We start from the raw sequence: 20,816 nt of genomic DNA, 5'->3' as shown, positions 1-20,816 counted from the left end.
CGTCTCCTGAAGTTTTAAAAATTATATATCATGGAGCTGTGGAGCCAACCTTAACTTACGCGGCATCGGTCTGGAATAAAGCAACTCACAGAAAGTCGATCCAAAAAAGACTGAATTCCGCGCAAAGACCTTTCGCAATATCAATTTGCAAGGGATATCGCACAATATCGCTAACGTCAGCACAAGCCCTGGCAGGAATAGCGCCAATAGATATAAAAATACAAGAACTTACAGGAATATACCAAGTTAAAACAAGCCACATACTTCCCCGACACTTAACTACAGACAGAACATACGAAAACAAAATACACTACACACAACTTCCACATCCTGGCAACAGACATCTAGAAAATATAGAACACATAGGAACAGTTGACGAAGACACTAAAACAAAATACCACATCACAGGATTGGAGATCTACACAGATGGCAGTCTAATCGATAACAAAGTAGGGGCAGCTTTTGTAGCCTACGAAAATGGAACATTAATAACACCCCGAAAATTTAAGCTCGAAAGCTTCTGCACTGTTTTCCAAGCAGAAATATTTGCTATCAGAGAATCTCTCGAGTGGACACTCAAAAGATTAAAGTTACACAGACACGACTATGTAAACATATTCTCAGATAGCCAATCCAGTCTGGTAGCTCTCCAAAACCCATCATCGACACACCCACTTGTAAGAGACATTTTAACACTGTCAACACAGCTTCGAATGATAGGAACAAACCCCAGATTCTTCTGGATAAGAAGTCACACAGGGATAGCCGAAAACGAGGAAGCTGATAAATACGCTAAACAAGCCACAACAGACAAAAGACCTTTAACCTATACACACTTCCCTCTGAGTTACGCAAAAATAAAACTAAACGAAGATACCATAGAGCTATGGAACCACAGATACACAACATCCGCCACAGGATCAATAACGCAGAAATTTATTCCAAACATAAACTGTGCCATCACTCTTGCCAGGAACTTAAAAATATCACACGAACTCACACAGATACTAACAGGCCACGGATCGGTGCGAGCTTATCTAAAAAGATTTAAATTGAGGGATGACGACTGTTGTCCATGTGACGGCAACACATCTCAAACTGTGTGGCATGTCATCAACGACTGCCCTATACTAGAAAGGGAGCGATGGACTCTCAGGACTCGATGTAGACAACATAATCACGAAATTGACCTCCAAAAGCCTCACGAAGCACTAAGCAATAGAACAACACAAGAACACTACACAAAATATTTAATCCTGGCCATAAAGAAAATTAAAGATATAAATGGAGGCACCTAATTAGCCCCAGATCAATGCAACTAACCCACCCAACCACCTTGTACGAAAAAGCAAGGGTATGGTTATTATTAAAAAAAAAAAAAAAAAAAAAGAACCGATAGCAAGTGTTTACTTAAGTCAAATTGACATCTTACGCCAAACTAAAAATTACGAAATTTCCATAAACTAAACTTTATGTCGGTGTCATAAAGACGAAACGCCGCTTACGCCGAACTGTCCTTAATCAATCGGCATTAATGTCAGTCACACAGGCGTAAAAAGGTGTTCGCCTATATGAAACTAAAATTCCATATTGATTTGTAGATACGCCGAGTAATGTCTGGCAAACCGCTATACGTACGAGTTTCATCTTTGTACATATAATAGAACTGCGTTCTAGCAAGACAATGCAATATTTAACTCAAAACAGCCATTTTGTAATTTCGCCCTTATGATCCTAGAACCCCGATTTAATGTCAACGACACGCATACTCTTGCGCAGCCCTTATGAATGAGAGCTTGGCGCATGGAACTCAGAAATAGTAAAAGTTCTATGGCTTGGCGTAATAAGGAAATTTGTTTAGAGTCAATAAATCGGCGAACTATATTTCTGTAGACGATAAGAATGCCAAAACTATATCCGTCTTCTTTTCAGTGACGAAGGGTGGACGTAGGTCGTGCATATCGGGTATACATAGTTCATACTAAATTTTGTCAGTCAAACATAACATAAGTTTTCATTGAACTCTAAATTGCAATGTTTACTAAGTTTAACTAAAATTTTAAAATTCAATTAAATCCTACTGATCTAAGCGATATGATACTAAATAACGGTGCATAAAAAATATACAAACTATTAAATTTCCATATGTACCTATGTAATAGTTTAATACCTATTAAATGTGTTTTCAAATAAACAGTTCGGTTGTTTTTACAACGTTTTTCTTAGCTTGTATTCTTATTTGTCCGGTACAAATCTTGCAATCGATTTTTAACTAATTTCCCGACTAGCTAGACATTTAAAAGTTTTAGAATATATCAGAACACGATGCCAATGCATTCATTTAATACTTTTAGCTCTTTAAGTAGAATTGAATTCATTTTCAGTTAATTCTGTTTTGTATGAAAAGTTATTTCGACACCATTATCGGTTGCTAGGGGTCTGGGGTCCTAGCAACTAAAGTATTAATATAAACGTGCCTTACTATTGAAATCATTATGACATATTGTCAAGTACTTACAATTTTTTTTAAATCGTTTAAGCTAGTCAAGTCAAGTTGATATGGTTCAACAGAATTTAAAAACGTTGTATATATAAAGTTCTTTTTTATCTTGTAATTATTTTTATATAGGTAATATTTTATCCTAACAAATCCAGTATTCTCAAAATATAAATTCATTTTAAATCAAAAATGATGCTTTAGGTAAGTGAGTAGGTACCTAGGTACATACCTAATTCATTTTGCTATTGTCAAAATATATTTTCCTTTCAAGGCTGTCCATGAATGAAAGGTAAAAGAGGATAAGTTTTGATAAAATTGAGTTTTCATATTTCGACGCATGTTCCCTATTACCTTTCAAACGCTGTCAACCGCAGGCTGTCCATAAATGAAAGGTAAACGAGGATAAGTTTTGATGAAATTGAGTTTTCATATTTCGACGCTTATTCCCTATTACCTTTCAAACGCTGTCAACCGCAGGCTGTCCATGAATGAAAGGTAAAAGAGGATAAGTTTTGATAAAATTGAGTTTTCATATTTCGACGCTTGTTCCCTATTACCTTTCAAACGCTGTCAACCGCAGGCTGTCCATGAATGAAAGGTAAAAGAGAATAAGTTTTGATAAAATTGAGTTATCATTCCACACAAGTATATTTCGCATATCTAAAATTTTTTTAATACTGTTATAAATATACATAAATAATTACTTACTTCGCATGCTTGTACGTTGGTTCTGTTTCGACATCTCCACAATCATTACCTCTTTAAAACATTGTTTATATGCAAATATGACAGCCTGCGGTTGACAGTGTTTGAAAAGTAATAGGGAACAAGCGTCGAAATATGAAATCTCAATTTTATCAAAACTTATCCTCTTTTACCTTTCATTCATGAACAGCCTGCGGTTGACAGCGTTTGAAAGGTAATAGGGAACAAGCGTCAAAATATGAAAACTCAATTTTATCAAAACTTATCCTCTTTTACCTTTCATTCATGGACAGCCTGCGGTTGACAGCGTTTGAAAGGTAATAGGGAACAAGCGTCGAAATATGAAAACTCAATTTCATCAATCGATCATGACGATAAGAATGCCAAAACTATATCCGTCTTCTTTTCAGTGACGAAGGGTGGACGTAGGTCGTGCATATCGAGTAAACATAGTGCATACTCAATTTTGTCAGTCAAACATTACATAAGTTTTCATTGAACTCTAAATTGCAATGTTTACTAAGTTTAACTAAGATTTTAAAATTCAATTAAATCCTACTGATCTAAGCGATATAATACTAAAAAAATATTCGACTATTAGCTGCTGTCTTTCTAATGATTTTTTATTACCACCTTTAAAATGCACGTTAATCACATCGATCGGCCGCCTGGTCATTACGCGCCAGGTGCGTCTTCAGCGTCCAAAGTATTAATAGGATGTATTCTTAATTCAACGAAAATAAATAAATACGACTGTAAACGAGTGCACCATTTTCGTCGGGTCGCGCATAGCACACCTGAACTATAATGGTTTGGAGAAGGCAGGGCTGAATTGAATTTTAAAAACTAACAGCACCATCTGCCTGTATTCTTAGTTCAATGAAAACAAATAATTATGACTGACAAAAAGTATAGTGCGCACTATTTATGTTGCATCTCAACAGCCTACCTCCACTCCTCGCCACTGCCATTAGACACAGAGATCCATAATTAAAGCTATTAGTAAAAAAAACTTCATCATTTGATATTAAAATATATAAGTAATAATATACTTACAAATAAACTATCACACACATATAATTATGTGTAAACTTACCTACATATGAAACGTAATATCTGCTTCTTACTTCTCAGTACGGCTTTTATAATTTTTAGTTAGACCCCTTTTTCTGATTCTATTTTTGTGACCGAATTGCATAAGCGACACTAATTCTTAAATTGAGTCATATTTTTAAAAAGTATGAACACCACCACTTAGACACAATCTTCAGGACCTTATAAAAGTGCAAATTTTAAAAATCGAACCATTGGGTGATTTAGAATGATTTTTTTTCCAAAATTCTTAACTTTTGAACATTTTGTATTTTGTCGGTTATTCCCGATAGCCTTTCACACGCCGTCGACGTATGAAAGGCTTAAAGGAATAAGCGACAGTTTTGATGAAATGGAGTTCTATGTAATGGATGTTCTTTTTCATGTGTAAATAAAACTAGCTTAACGGTGCATAAAAAACATACAAACTATTAAATTTCCATATGTACCTATGTGATAGTTTAATACCTATTAAATGTGTTTTTAAATAAACAGTTCGGTTGTTTTTACAACGTTTTTCTTAGCTTGTATTCTTATTTGTCCGGTGATGCTTTGTCCGGTACAAATCTTGCAATCGATTTTTAACTAATTTCCCGACTAGCTAGACATTTGAAACTTTTATAATATATCAGAACACGATGCCAATGCATTCTTTTAATACTTTTAGCCCTTTAAGTAGAATTGAATTCATTTTCAGTTAATTCTGTTTTGTATGAAAAGTTATCTCGACACCATTATCGGTTGCTGGGGGTCTGGGGTCCTAGCAACTAAATTATTAATATATACGTGCCTTACTATTGAAATCATTATGACATATTGTCAAGTACTTACAATTTTTTTTAAATCGTTTAAGCTAATCAAGTCAAGTTGATAAGGTTCAACAGAATTTAAAAACGTTGTATATATAAAGTTCTTTTTTTATCTTGTAATTATTTTTATATAGGTAATATTTTATCTTAACAAATCCAGTATTCTCAAAATATAAATTCATTTTAAATCAAAAATGATGCTTTAGGTAAGTAAGTAGGTACCTAGGTACATACCTAATTCATTTTGCTATTGTCAAAATATATTTTCCTTTCAAGGCTGTCCATGAATGAAAGGTAAAAGAGGATAAGTTTTGATAAAATTGAGTTTTCATATTTCGACGCTTGTTCCCTATTACCTTTCAAACGCTGTCAACCGCAGGCTGTCCATGAATGAAAGGTAAACGAGGATAAGTTTTGATGAAATTGAGTTTTCATATTTCGACGCTTATTCCCTATTACCTTTCAAACGCTGTCAACCGCAGGCTGTCCATGAATGAAAGGTAAAAGAGGATAAGTTTTGATAAAATTGAGTTTTCATATTTCGACGCTTGTTCCCTATTACCTTTCAAACGCTGTCAACCGCAGGCTGTCCATGAATGAAAGGTAAAAGAGAATAAGTTTTGATAAAATTGAGTTATCATTCCACACAAGTATATTTCGCATATCTAAAATTTTTTTAATACTGTTATAAATATACATAAATAATAACTTACTTCGCATGCTTGTACGTTGGTTCTGTTTCGACATCTCCACAATCATTACCTCTTCAAAACATTGTTTATATGCAAATATGACAGCCTGCGGTTGACAGCGTTTGAAAAGTAATAGGGAACAAGCGTCGAAATATGAAATCTCAATTTTATCAAAACTTATCCTCTTTTACCTTTCATTCATGAACAGCCTGCGGTTGACAGCGTTTGAAAGGTAATAGGGAACAAGCGTCAAAATATGAAAACTCAATTTTATCAAAACGTATCCTCTTTTACCTTTCATTCATGGACAGCCTGCGGTTGACAGCGTTTGAAAGGTAATAGGGAACAAGCGTCGAAATATGAAAACTCAATTTCATCAATCGATCATGACGATAAGAATGCCAAAACTATATCCGTCTTCTTTTCAGTGACGAAGGGTGGACGTAGGTCGTGCATATCGAGTATACATAGTGCATACTAAATTTTGTCAGTCAAACATAACATAAGTTTTCATTGAACTCTAAATTGCAATGTTTACTAAGTTTAACTAAGATTTTAAAATTCAATTAAATCCTACTGATCTAAGCGATATAATACTAAAAAAATATTCGACTATTAGCTGCTGTCTTTCTAATGATTTTTTATTACCACCTTTAAAATGCACGTTAATTACATCGATCGGCCGCCTGGTCATTACGCGCCAGGTGCGTCTTCAGCGTCCAAAGTATTAATAGGATGTATTCTTAATTCAACGAAAATAAATAAATACGACTGTAAACGAGTGCACCATTTTCGTCGGGTCGCGCATAGCACACCTGAACTATAATGGTTTGGAGAAGGCAGGGCTTAATTGAATTTAAAAAACTAACAGCACCATCTGCCTGTATTCTTAGTTCAATGAAAACAAATAATTATGACTGACAAAAAGTATAGTGCGCACTATTTATGTTGCATCTCAACAGCCTACCTCCACTCCTCGCCACTGCCATTAGACACAGAGATCCATAATTAAAGCTATTAGTAAAAAAAACTTCATCATTTGATATTAAAATATATAAGTAATAATATACTTACAAATAAACTATCACACACATATAATTATGTGTAAACTTACCTACATATGAAACGTAATATCTGCTTCTTACTTCTCAGTACGGCTATTATAATTTTCAGTTAGACCCCTTTTTCTGATTCTATTTTTGTGACCGAATTGCATAAGCGACACTAATTCTTAAATTGAGTCATATTTTTAAAAAGTATGAACACCACCACTTAGACACAATCTTCAGGACCTTATAAAAGTGCAAATTTTAAAAATCGAACCATTGGGTGATTTAGAATGATTTTTTTTCCAAAATTCTTAACTTTTGAACATTTTGTATTTTGTCGGTTATTCCCGATAGCCTTTCACACGCCGTCGACGTATGAAAGGCTTAAAGGAATAAGCGACAGTTTTGATGAAATGGAGTTCTATGTAATGGATGTTCTTTTTCATGTGTAAATAAAACTAGCTTAACGGTGCATAAAAAACATACAAACTATTAAATTTCCATATGTACCTATGTGATAGTTTAATACCTATTAAATGTGTTTTTAAATAAACAGTTCGGTTGTTTTTACAACGTTTTTCTTAGCTTGTATTCTTATTTGTCCGGTGATACTTTGTCCGGTACAAATCTTGCAATCGATTTTTAACTAATTTCCCGACTAGCTAGACATTTGAAACTTTTAGAATATATCAGAACACGATGCCAATGCATTCTTTTAATACTTTTAGCCCTTTAAGTAGAATTGAATTCATTTTCAGTTAATTCTGTTTTGTATGAAAAGTTATTTCGACACCATTATCGGTTGCTAGGGGTCTGGGGTCCTAGCAACTAAATTATTAATATATACGTGCCTTACTATTGAAATCATTATGACATATTGTCAAGTACTTACAATTTTTTTTAAATCGTTTAAGCTAGTCAAGTCAAGTTGATATGGTTCAACAGAATTTAAAAACGTTGTATATATAAAGTTCTTTTTTATCTTGTAATTATTTTTATATAGGTAATATTTTATCTTAACAAATCCAGTATTCTCAAAATATAAATTCATTTTAAATCAAAAATGATGCTTTAGGTAAGTAAGTAGGTACCTAGGTACATACCTAATTCATTTTGCTATTGTCAAAATATATTTTCCTTTCAAGGCTGTCCATGAATGAAAGGTAAAAGAGGATAAGTTTTGATAAAATTGAGTTTTCATATTTCGACGCTTGTTCCCTATTACCTTTCAAACGCTGTCAACCGCAGGCTGTCCATGAATGAAAGGTAAAAGAGGATAAGTTTTGATAAAATTGAGTTTTCATATTTCGACGCTTGTTCCCTATAACCTTTCAAACGCTGTCAACCGCAGGCTGTCCATGAATGAATGGTAAAAGAGGATAAGTTTTGATAAAATTGAGTTATCATTCCACACAAGTATATTTCGAATATCTAAAATTTTTTTAATACTGTAATAAATATACATAAATAATTACTTACTTCGCATGCTTGTACGTTGGTTCTGTTTCGATATCTCCACAATCATAACCTCTTCAAAACATTGTTTATATGCAAATATGAACCACCAAACACAACACACAAAATTGCTAACTGGACAGTAGAAGACCAACACAACCCCATCTCAGACCACAACCCAACCACCTTTACTTGGAATAATACAATTAGCGTACTCTCACCCATGACCGACTCAACACGCATTTTTATAACAAATGAAAAAACCGACTGGAGAAAAATAAATGAATTGACAAGGGAAAACATGGCCGAGTTTAACATAGATAAACAGTTCCTTGAAAACATACATACAACTCCTGAACTCGACACTGCAGTGGAAACGGTCACCTCGGCAATCTCTATCGCATGCCATAAAATACTCCCACAAAAACGCAACATAATATCAGGAAAAATCCAATCTGGTGGAACGCTGAATTAACAAAAATGAAAAGAATAACTCTCAGATCAAAACGGAAATTACAGAACTCAAGTGACATCATGCGACCACAAAAGCTCACTGACTATATCGACAAAAGAGAAGCATACAAAACAGCCATTGAGGAAGCAAAAATTAAAAGCGCTAAATTATTTTATGAATCTCAGACGCCAATGACAGCATGGTCTTCGCTATACAAAATAACAAAAAAAACTAATGCCAGCAATATTCAATCGACACTTACTACAGAGGGAGTAAAGCACTCATCCGCAAAAGACTCTGCAAAAGCCCTAATGGAAAAATTCTTTCCATACGATGATCCAACAACAGATACACCGATTCAACACTACATCAGATACACATCAGACAACCATATTCCGGCCGGAGAGGATGATATCCAATTCACACTTACTGAGATTCTATCCGCCTTACAGAATATGACTCCAAAAAAGGCACCTGGACACGACAACCTCACATTAGATATCTGCCAAAATTTCGCAAAAAACTTCCCTGAAGAAATTCTACTACTATACAATAAATGTCTGACACTCGTTCACTTCCCGAAATCCTGGAAAATAGCGATCATTAAGGCCGTTCCTAAGCCTGGGAAAGATGCTATGGACACAAAATCGTACAGGCCTATCGGCCTCCTTCCCGTTTTCGGAAAAGTGCTAGAAAAACTAGCAATTCAGAGAGTGCACTGGCATCTTACAAAAAACAACAAATTGAGCACTAAACAGTTTGGCTTTACGCCTCAAACATCAACAGAACACGCACTAAACAAAGCCGTACACATAATCTCAACGCATCTCGAATTGAAAGAATCACTCATAGCAATTTCCCTAGACATTCAAGGTGCATTTGATAACGCATGGTGGCCACACATAAAAAACGCCCTTGCAATCAAGTCAACACCGCCTAACTTGTACAAACTGTTTTGCAGTTATCTACAAGATAGGGAAGTAAAACTAAAGTATGCAGACGAAGAAATAAAACAAGACCAAACCCAAGGTTGCATCCAAGGCTCAACTTGTGGCCCAACACTATGGAATATCGCCTTAGACAGTCTATTAACAATACTCTTACCCCACAATACACACATACAAGCCTTTGCTGACGATGTGTTAATATTGATAGCAGCAAAAGACACCGACGAACTGGAATTAAAAACCAATAGCGTGCTTCAAAAAGTAAACTCATGGGGTGAAGACGTAAAACTAACCTTCTCAGATAATAAGACAAATATAATGTTTATCAACAAAAGGAAAATACGAACACCAGAAATCCAGTGGAAAGGAAAACCGAAAGAGTTGGTCGATTCCTTTAAAATTCTTGGCATAATACTAGACAGGCACATCAATTGGGCGAAACACGTCGACTACATATGTAAGAAAGCAGCTCAAATGGGAAAATTCTTTTTAAAAACAGCAAGAGCCACTTGAGGGGCGTCTCCTGAAGTTTTAAAAATTATATATCATGGAGCTGTGGAGCCAACCTTAACTTACGCGGCATCGGTCTGGAATAAAGCAACTCACAGAAAGTCGATCCAAAAAAGACTGAATTCCGCGCAAAGACCTTTCGCAATATCAATTTGCAAGGGATATCGCACAATATCGCTAACGTCAGCACAAGCCCTGGCAGGAATAGCGCCAATAGATATAAAAATACAAGAACTTACAGGAATATACCAAGTTAAAACAAGCCACATACTTCCCCGACACTTAACTACAGACAGAACATACGAAAACAAAATACACTACACACAACTTCCACATCCTGGCAACAGACATCTAGAAAATATAGAACACATAGGAACAGTTGACGAAGACACTAAAACAAAATACCACATCACAGGATTGGAGATCTACACAGATGGCAGTCTAATCGATAACAAAGTAGGGGCAGCTTTTGTAGCCTACGAAAATGGAACATTAATAACACCCCGAAAATTTAAGCTCGAAAGCTTCTGCACTGTTTTCCAAGCAGAAATATTTTGTCAAATTAAGGAAAAATGGAAAAAGGTGTATAAATGTATATAGTTTGAATGATAGTAAAAGAAGTTTAACAATTGTATTGCACAATTATTAAACATAGAGTGCCAACTAAATCAACCGATAAAACCTGAAATATTTAATACAATTAATCTCAGAGCTTATTAGATTCGGCTTTCTGCCAACTTAACCCTGTGTAAAGAATGCCTTATAAATCACTTATCTACCTCAAATAAAATGTCATTTGTAAACTCGTTGAAATATTAAATTATAATTTTTGGGCGCCTTGAAATATGTGTAATTACAAATTAAATATAACAGTATAAAAAATAAGAACACAGCTTAATCGTTAATAGTGTTATTTAATTACACAAACCATTGAAATTTAAAAACATACGGAAACAAATTTTTAATACAACTTTGAGGATCGTTTACTTGGTATGGAACATAAGAATATCTTTTAAGATGTAGTAATTACTTAGCTTTATGTTATGATGGTTGGAATCCGCCTCCTTGTCGTCTCGTTCGAAAGAAAAAAGGCGTCATCTTGCTTTTGAAACTGTCTCTATACTTTAACCAGTGACATCCGTCCAGCTCTGATACTATTCCCGGAGTGATGATATTCTGGGCGGAAATAAGTATTGTTGATGGGACGCTTTCAAAAACGCGCGAAGGAACCTGATTGGCCCCTGTCATTGTTTAAGAAACAAGGTTGACACAAACTTTAAACAAGGTTGTGCCAAATTTTGTTAATTAAATTAACATTTTTTTTTTTTATATCTGCGTTTTAAATGTAGCCATGTTACGTAAAATGTAACATGACAATACCCTCGTTCCGCAATAGATGAAAAATCTGGAACTCCTCCCCAGGGTGTCCAAAGTCAGTCGACAGTAGTCGCAGGCACCTCATGTGGAAGCAGTATCCAACAGATTGTTAGAATAATGTAGTGACTCAGCATAGTTTTGTCCATCAAAGGAAGGTAGTGTTGTCCTTCAAAAGAAGATCATTTTGTACATCGGAGAAGATTGTGTCGTACATCGGAGAAGATCGTGTCATCCTTCAGGTCTTCGCTTTTCATTCTTGTTTAGAACTAGCTAAGGTTTCACTTTCTTTCCTTCAATAGGAACTATCTACACTTGCACTGAACTTGAAATTATATTTATTCTTCTCGTCGTCGAAAAAGTTGTTTAAAAATTATATATTATACCATACTCTTATGTACCATACCAATCGAAGAAAACAGATATACAATTATAATTAATAATCACATATAAATCAGGTTATAAAAATGTACATGCAAGTACAAACAAAATTTTTAAAATAGGGTAAAATTTAGAGGAAAATTGTAAATATAGTTAATTATGCAAAAATTTGAAAAAGAAACAATCTTAAACATTTTTCTTTTATAACAAAAGCGGAATACTTATTGTTAATCAGTCATTTTAGGTGATAACATATCATAGTAAACATAGTATTATAATAAAATAAAGAATTGTGGAAAGTTACGGTAGTACTTTTGGAAAGTACGCCAACAAATTTGAACAAGAAATCCACAATCATTTACTTAAATTACAGAAATTTATTTATATATATAGTGATAACATTTTTTGGATAATTAGAATTCCATTATCATTAGTAATATGTGGTTGTTATAACAAAATTGTGGCGATTTATGGTAGTTCTATGAAAAGAACGCCTAAAAATTGAAAAAAGCGCCACAATCTTATCAAACAATACCTTTTTGAGTTATAATTATAATTACCACGATATTCCATTTAAATATCGGTAATAAAATCAAGAAATAATAGTTATTTAATACTATTTGAACATTGGTAATAAAATATAGAAATACTATTTAATACCATTTAAATATCATCATTTTAAATACTGGTAATAAAATTCAATAGACAATAGTTGCTTCCATTTAAATATCATTCAAATAATGGTAACAAAATTAAGAGATATTTCCATACTATATCATCATAATAATGGAAATAAAGTTAAAAGATTTAGAGATTAAGTTGCTTCCATGCTATACCATTATAATATACATTATTATTGACAATAAGAACAAAAAAATTACAATAACTTTATACAATCCAAGTTATATTGGATGAAAAGAAAATTTTAATTTATAGAATTATACTATAAATTATTTTTTAAAGAGACATTTAAGTTTTACGATCATTCCTGTTGCATTGTAATTTAATTTAATAAGAAATATTTTACTTTTAACCATATTAATTTACAGGTTAAATATCATCAAATTACAATTGTAAGAAGAAAAATTATACAATAATTAATTATTATGCACAATTAAGAGAAATCAATATGTTTACATTCATATTGATTAAGTATTTATTTGAAAACAACTGCGAATCAACGTGTAAAATATGACTATTCATTATGAATATACATTTGTTAGAGAAAAAAGCACGATAAAATTCAACAGGGTTAATTCAATAGAAATTCTGAGAAAGGTACCAAACATATGGGTGTCTGAGAAGATTAAGCAAGTACTAAACTGATATTCCCTTCGCTCCAGGTCCCAGAAGGCAATTACAGGCTACAAAAAGAACACAATCCAGTACCAACTTGTAATTTATAAACATTTACACTTGTAAAATATTTAAAGAGAAATTCGAAAATATGAAAAAAAAGAACGCCCATATATTTAGTGATAGGAATAACTCGACTTAGGGTTTTCAACTCGACGGTATATACTAACTTACCATTCAGCAAGCTGTCCGTACATTTATAATTAATAGTTAACATAGCAACAAAATATTTAGATGAGTTTGTGGTCTTTTGTGTCATTTACCGGGATTAACGCAATGAATGGTTCAGTTACTCTCAATAGCATCGAACAACATTTCCTAAACGATTAGACATTCTACGACTAATAAAATTATCATGATATTCGCATGACACGACAAAACAAAACCTTCACCGAAGTTATTATACATACAAAAATTAATCAATAATAATGTTTCCAGTTTTAATTGGCTCGGACATCCCTAACTATGGCCCAGTCTTCATGACTACACTATTCTAACATACCATACAATTTCAGCACTTTCATACATCATCTGCTGCTTCTATTCATCATCTTTTATTGCTCCACCGGTTAGTTAAGCCAAGATCAATCCAAACACAAAAACAATCTCAAAGTCTTTTATATTCCTCCTTTAGATTCAACTGCTTTAACTAAATAATTCAGCAAAGTTGCTGGATCGATCGGAAGGTATAATTAACAAAGAAATTAAAAAAAAAGAAAGCTATGAAAATATCATCTGAACCCACAAAAATAATCAAAAACATTACATTAAACGTCCGAAGTTAATTTGTAATTAAGTTTTTGAACTCCACCAGCGAAATTCGAAGCAACAAACACTTTGTCATGTTGTTACCTCTTTGCAAAGAACGAATTTAGTGACACAAAATAAGAAGCATTCGAGCCTCTACCATGCCTTTTTACAATAAAAACATTTCGAGTAAGAACTTAATTTAGTGACCAATTCCCAGGCTTGTTTCCTATTCTGAGCTCGAAAAAAATAGCATACCGTGAGATCACGTAATATATGCCCCATTGAGTAAAGAATCCCCTCTCTATGTTCGCAACTCAATGGTAAGAAATAGAATCGTTGCAACTTAATAAAATTTTCGCGATTTCATAAGCTAACAAACAATCCATAAAAAATACACGAAGGCGCTGGCTAACATAAGTTACACCAGTCTATCCGACATGCCGAGCTACAGAAGAGAAATTGTATAACCTCGTTCAATAAGGTTAAATAACTAGAAATTATCACCATGAACGAGAAAAAAGAGAAAAAAAAAAATACCCATGAATCTAGATAACTTCATCAAGCTCTCTACTCTCAAAAAAAAACTTTTAGCAGTATTAAAAATATAAAGAAAATTAACCCATAAGCAAAATTAAACCTTTCTCTCAGAATATAATGTAAGTTATAGAAATAATCCAAACAATATTAGGATTATAACAGTATTGTTAATACAAAACAAAAAATTGACAATCGTACCTGTCAGAATCCACGCAGAAAACCTCTCAACAACTACAACCAAGCAATTAAAACCGATACCTGTCAATATACTGAAATACATTATTTTATAAGTGTTTTTTATACATTCATTAAGCAAAGTATACCATTTTTTAGGACAACAATTTGTATCAGGTTGCAATTCCACAGTCAAAGCGCCGGAAAGCTGCCGCCTTGAATTCCACAAGTAGACTGTACTTCATTCATAGTACTTCAGGATCGACATTATCAACCTTGAATAAAAAAACAAAAATATGTAGTTTAAAACAGTTTAAACAATTTACATAGAAGATTTATTTAATTAGAGTTATACAATATTAAGGAGTTTCTATAATATATTGAATAACGGAGAAATGATAAGGTAATTGTTGCAAAGCGCAACGATTATTACAACAAGAATGACAGTTTTGTTTAATAGACAGACTTTTAGTCTTTGACATCAATACATACACAAAGAATTGTTAGTAATACAAAATTACTTGTATTAAAAATGAATCTAAAAATAAGTGTCTATACAATGTATAGAGTTACCCCTTTTATTGAATAGAAAGGAATAAATAACTTTCTTATTAAAGTAAGTAAGTTCATTTAATTTAAATAGTTTAAATCATTAATTAATGTATTCAATCATTAATTCTTTAGAGTTAAATTAACAATTAAATACTTTTTTTAATATCTTTTATGTGGAATTTTCCAAGTGGTTTTAAATTCATATCTCCCAGAATATACATTACAGGTGAAATCTTTTTAAGTACTATATTTTTAACAAAGCGAGGTGCTAATTTCGACGAAAAGAAATCTATAGCTCTCGATTGAATGAAGTTTTTACGGTAAACAATGTCACCAGTATTATATTGAACAGATTTTTTTCTTAAATTATAACGTTTTGCATCGTTATTGAAATTATTAAATAATTGCTCCTGAACAATATCAAAAATAATAGGAAGTTCTATTAATTTATTACTGAAGTTATTATAATCAATAGAAATAGGTTGAGCAGAATTTAAATTATCAGGAATTTGATGTGGAAAATGAAATCTTCCATCAAGAATGATTTCTCTGCCGTGCATAAGAAAAAATGGCGTATATTTAGTTGCTAAATTGACAGTAGCGTTAAGTGCTGTTTGAACATGAAGTAAATTATCTGCCCATAAACGTTGATTCTTACCTACGAGAATGGCTAATAATGTATTTATAGATTGATTATACCTTTCCACTGTGTTACTTTGTGGTGAATAGTACGCGTTTAGAAAAAGTTTGGGAACATGAAATTTTAATAGAAAACTCTTAAATTCTTTGGAAATGAATTGTCTTCCATTATCGGTGATTATTGTATGAGGTACGCCATATTTTAAAAATACTTCAGATTCTAAAAAATTAATTATAGGTTTTGAAGTAGCCTTTTTCAAAGCTTTTAGCCATACAAATTTTGAAAAAAACGTCTACGATTGAAAGAATAAACGTAGAACCATTAATTGCCCTTGGAAAAGGTCCAATCAAATCTATGGAAATTGTTTGTAAACAGAAAGTTTACAAATCAAATTATAAAATAATAATATTAATATATAGATAGATATAATATTAGTAGATAAGGATATATTATATAATATTAATAGATATTTGGATAATTTTAATTGCAAGTCTTCCATGTGTATTGTCTTTTGGTGACAAAAACGCACAGGTCCGGGTTTATATAATATTAATACGATAGGTATTTGGATAATTTTAATTGCAAGTCTTCCATGTGTATTGTCTTGTGATGACAATAACGCACAGGTCCGTTTATATAATATTAATAATATGATATTTTGATAATTTTAATTGCAAGTCTTCCATGTGTATTGCCTTTTTGTGACAATAACGCACAGGTCCGTAATTACTTGCATCAGTATGTAAAGAAAACTCCAATCCAAAATTTGGACAAGCAAGAACAGGTGCTGTTATAAGTGCCTGTTTTAGTGACTCAAATGCTAATTGTGCATCTGGTGACCATTTAAAATTAGAAATACCACCTTTTATACCAGTTAGTTTAGTTAAAGGTGCAGAAATAGTAGAAAAATTATTTATAAATCTTCGATAATAACTACATAAACCAACAAATGATTTAATATCTTTCGAAGACTTGGGTATTGGAAAATTCTTAACACAATCTAATTTAATAGGATCGCACTGCAAACCTTTTTCATTTACAATATAACCCAAAAATTTTAATTCTGATTTACAAAATTCGGATTTCTTAAAATTAATTGTTAAACCAGAATTTTTTAATTTAGTATACACTCTAAAGTAAAACCAAATCATTTATTGTACTGAATATATGTACAATATTATAAAATATAGCTGTGAAACTCTTCGTTTCACAACAGCTTGGACAAACCTATTCAAAAATATTGAATAAAATTGGTTCATACACAAAAAATTAAAATATTTCGCTGGTTGTCAATTATTAAGTAGGTATATAAGCTGAAAATTACAATTTATTTACTACTACATTAATAAAATTTGTTGAAATTGTTTAAATGACCAATGGACGTTAAATGAATTTCAATATAGAATTAAAATCACAACACTTGAAAATTTCAAATGTGAATCATAAAAAAAAAAATAGATTGTAAAACTATCAATAATTAAACAAACAAATATTATTTTGCTTGGTAATTTTATTAATTTATTTTAAAAAATGAGTAAGTACTTTTAATGTTGAGAAGAAGAAAAAAAAAATTTATTATAGGATTACTAAAAGTTCAATAAAAACAATTCCAATCAATTCTATTTCAATTTACTTAGCTTTTTCAGTTATTTTTCATCCAGTTCTGCTGAGAAATGTAGATTTTCTCTTCAAGATCGAAGATCCAATCAGTGCAGAGAAATGTAGAAGTGAAGTGAAGTAAAGAAGTAGTTGTAGTATCGATGTCGATGATCTCGTTGTCTCATCAATCACAATACGAACAGTTGAAAAAATCTGAAAACAGTATTTGGCATAGCGTTTTTCAGTGATTTGTAAAAAATAACGAGTTTTAAATCATTAATTTCAAAAACACTAAAACAATATAAATTTACAAAAAAAAAATTTATTAGAAGTTAACTTTAAATAATTTGAATTTGTTTAGATAGGCATTTTTTGCTTTAAAAAAAACATATAAATACTCCTTTATCTTGAAACAAGATTATAAATCATTCCCATATCTTAAAAAAAATAACCAAACATTTATGATATGAAAAGAAATCAATCCACAAAAATAAAAATATTATTTCTCAAACACTCACTTATTTGTGTGTTTGGGATAGCAACAAGACATTCTATGTACTTGTCGGATTCGGCCGGGTTTATTATTTACTATTTATTATATACTAGCTCACTAACCACATAGCATACAGAGAATAAGTACGTACAAATTGCAAGATTCTAATTTCGAATTTAATTATCATAGGATAATTTAGAAGGAGACAACAAAATTTATGATTTCTCTTTCTAAAATGTTTTATAATTTATGTAGGTATATAGGTACTATGGAACAAATTTGGCAACATTGCAAATTGGTAATTTTCCATTGAAATAATGGCATTTTAACAAATTTTAGGTTTTGCAAATGGCCGAGTTAATTTCTCTTTTCTGAAAATATTTTAACAAAACTAATAATGAATTTTTTATATATCGACTGATTTGAAATTGAAAAAAATATGACTTTATTTAACCGGATTACTATGAAATTATATCTGTTTGATCACTTCCCCAAAACACAAAGATAAAATTTAATGGTTTTTCTTCATTTATATCTTTTTCCAAACAAAAAATCTTGGAAGACAAATCGAGTAGGTACAACTAACAACAAAAACTAAAAAACAAGCGGGAATTCATGTAAGTAGGTATATAAATGCTTCTACAATGAACTCAACAATATCGTTTGCATAATATAATTTTGTTTACAAGAAATATACACATATAATGCGTGATTTGAAGTCAATGCATTATTTCGACACGGGTATTGAAAACAACAAAAAAATACGTTTTGAAACACTAGGTAACACAACGATTCTATTGTTTTGCGCGCAAAGTGTTTCATATGACAAAATGCGTAAATAATAAAGCCGTCAACAAAAAAATTATGTCTCGGCGTTTTTTATCGCGTGAGAAAGAATGGCTACGTCGTAATAATAGGAATACTTTTGTAACAGAAAGAATTAGGTATAGTCCATAATATTATTGAATATTATGAAATACAATATAGATTTATTTAATTATAGTACTCACCGTGAAATTTCTTGAATAAAACAACAAAATTGACTATGCAAATTGTAGTGTTTTGTAAGAAGGCACAAACTGAACTGGATTCATAACTAAAATGGCGTATGCTTTTATAATTATAATATTACTAATCATAGTAATTTTAGTTCAGAAAATGGCTACCTCCTTATTAACGGAAATAGCTTTAAAATTTTAATGGCAGCTATGAACATTACCATAAATTTAGTAATTATATCATATTTAATAATAATACTAAAATAGTTGAAAATTAACTAATTCTTATCGAATTTGATAAATTTGAATCAATTTAACAACCAGCTAACATTTAAATCGATTTACTTCATACTTTTCATGTTTTAATGAAAAGTATGTAGCAAAACAAACTTTATAATAAGTTTTTTATAAAGTAGGTAGGTATGCATTGAATGTCAAAAAAACGTAAAAGGAATACGAATCACATAAAATTCATGCAATAGGTAATATACAATAATAAGCAAATTGTCAACATAAATGAAATATAGCATGGAATATAATATAAAATATAATACGATATAATAGGTAATAATTAATTCAAAAGTATTGTACCAAGTAACACATCTCAAAGTTTAAAAGTCGAAACAAATTTACAGTGACATTTTATGAAATGAAAAAAAACTCTCCTTACACAAAATTATTATAACAGAAACACGTGTGTAGTAAATTTTATACTAAAAAGTGCCATACGCGTTGTCGCGCCAATTGTCAAATTAAAAAATGTGAAGGGAGTTAAATGTGTAAATAGTAAAAGAAGTTTAACAATTGTATTGCACAATTATTAAACATAGAGTGCCAACTAAATCAACCGATAAAACCTGAAATATTTAATACAATTAATCTCAGAGCTTATTAGATTCGGCTTTCTGCCAACTTAACCCTGTGTAAAGAATGCCTTATAAATCACTTATCTACCTCAAATAAAATGTCATTTGTAAACTCGTTGAAATATTAAATTATAATTTTTGGGCGCCTTGAAATATGTGTAATTACAAATTAAATATAACAGTATAAAAAATAAGAACACAGCTTAATCGTTAATAGTGTTATTTAATTACACAAACCATTGAAATTTAAAAACATACGGAAACAAATTTTTAATACAACTTTGAGGATCGTTTACTTGGTATGGAACATAAGAATATCTTTTAAGATGTAGTAATTACTTAGCTTTATGTTATGATGGTTGGAATCCGCCTCCTTGTCGTCTCGTTCGAAAGAAAAAAGGCGTCATCTTGCTTTTGAAACTGTCTCTATACTTTAACCAGTGACATCCGTCCAGCTCTGATACTATTCCCGGAGTGATGATATTCTGGGCGGAAATAAGTATTGTTGATGGGACGCTTTCAAAAACGCGCGAAGGAACCTGATTGGCCCCTGTCATTGTTTAAGAAACAAGGTTGACACAAACTTTAAACAAGGTTGTGCCAAATTTTGTTAATTAAATTAACATTTTTTTTTTTTATATCTGCGTTTTAAATGTAGCCATGTTACGTAAAATGTAACATGACAATTTGCTATCAGAGAATCTCTCGAGTGGACACTCAAAAGATTAAAGTTACACAGACACGACTATGTAAACATATTCTCAGATAGCCAATCCAGTCTGGTAGCTCTCCAAAACCCATCATCGACACACCCACTTGTAAGAGACATTTTAACACTGTCAACACAGCTTCGAATGATAGGAACAAACCCCAGATTCTTCTG

At 31.8% G+C, this 20,816-nt stretch overlaps 1 long non-coding RNA gene across 1 annotated transcript; it reads right to left on the bottom strand.

Moving 5' to 3' along the window:
- Positions 1–11,107: 11,107 nt before the first annotated feature.
- Positions 11,108–20,614, bottom strand: LOC147069100 (uncharacterized). Its single transcript, XR_015071268.1, has 2 exons — positions 19,080–20,614; positions 11,108–17,789 (listed from the first exon to the last, which is right to left on the bottom strand). It is a non-coding gene; the product is annotated as an uncharacterized LOC147069100 (long non-coding RNA).
- Between the last annotated feature and the right edge of the window lie 202 nt (positions 20,615–20,816).

Source organism: Rhyacophila brunnea, unplaced genomic scaffold, assembly GCF_057557595.1.
Source record: "Rhyacophila brunnea isolate RB1 unplaced genomic scaffold, BYU_Rbru_1.0 scaffold_24, whole genome shotgun sequence".
NCBI classification, from domain to species: Eukaryota; Metazoa; Arthropoda; class Insecta; order Trichoptera; family Rhyacophilidae; genus Rhyacophila; species Rhyacophila brunnea.
The sequence above is the reverse complement of the archived record's forward strand: the minus strand, read 5'-3'. Positions and strand labels throughout refer to the sequence as shown.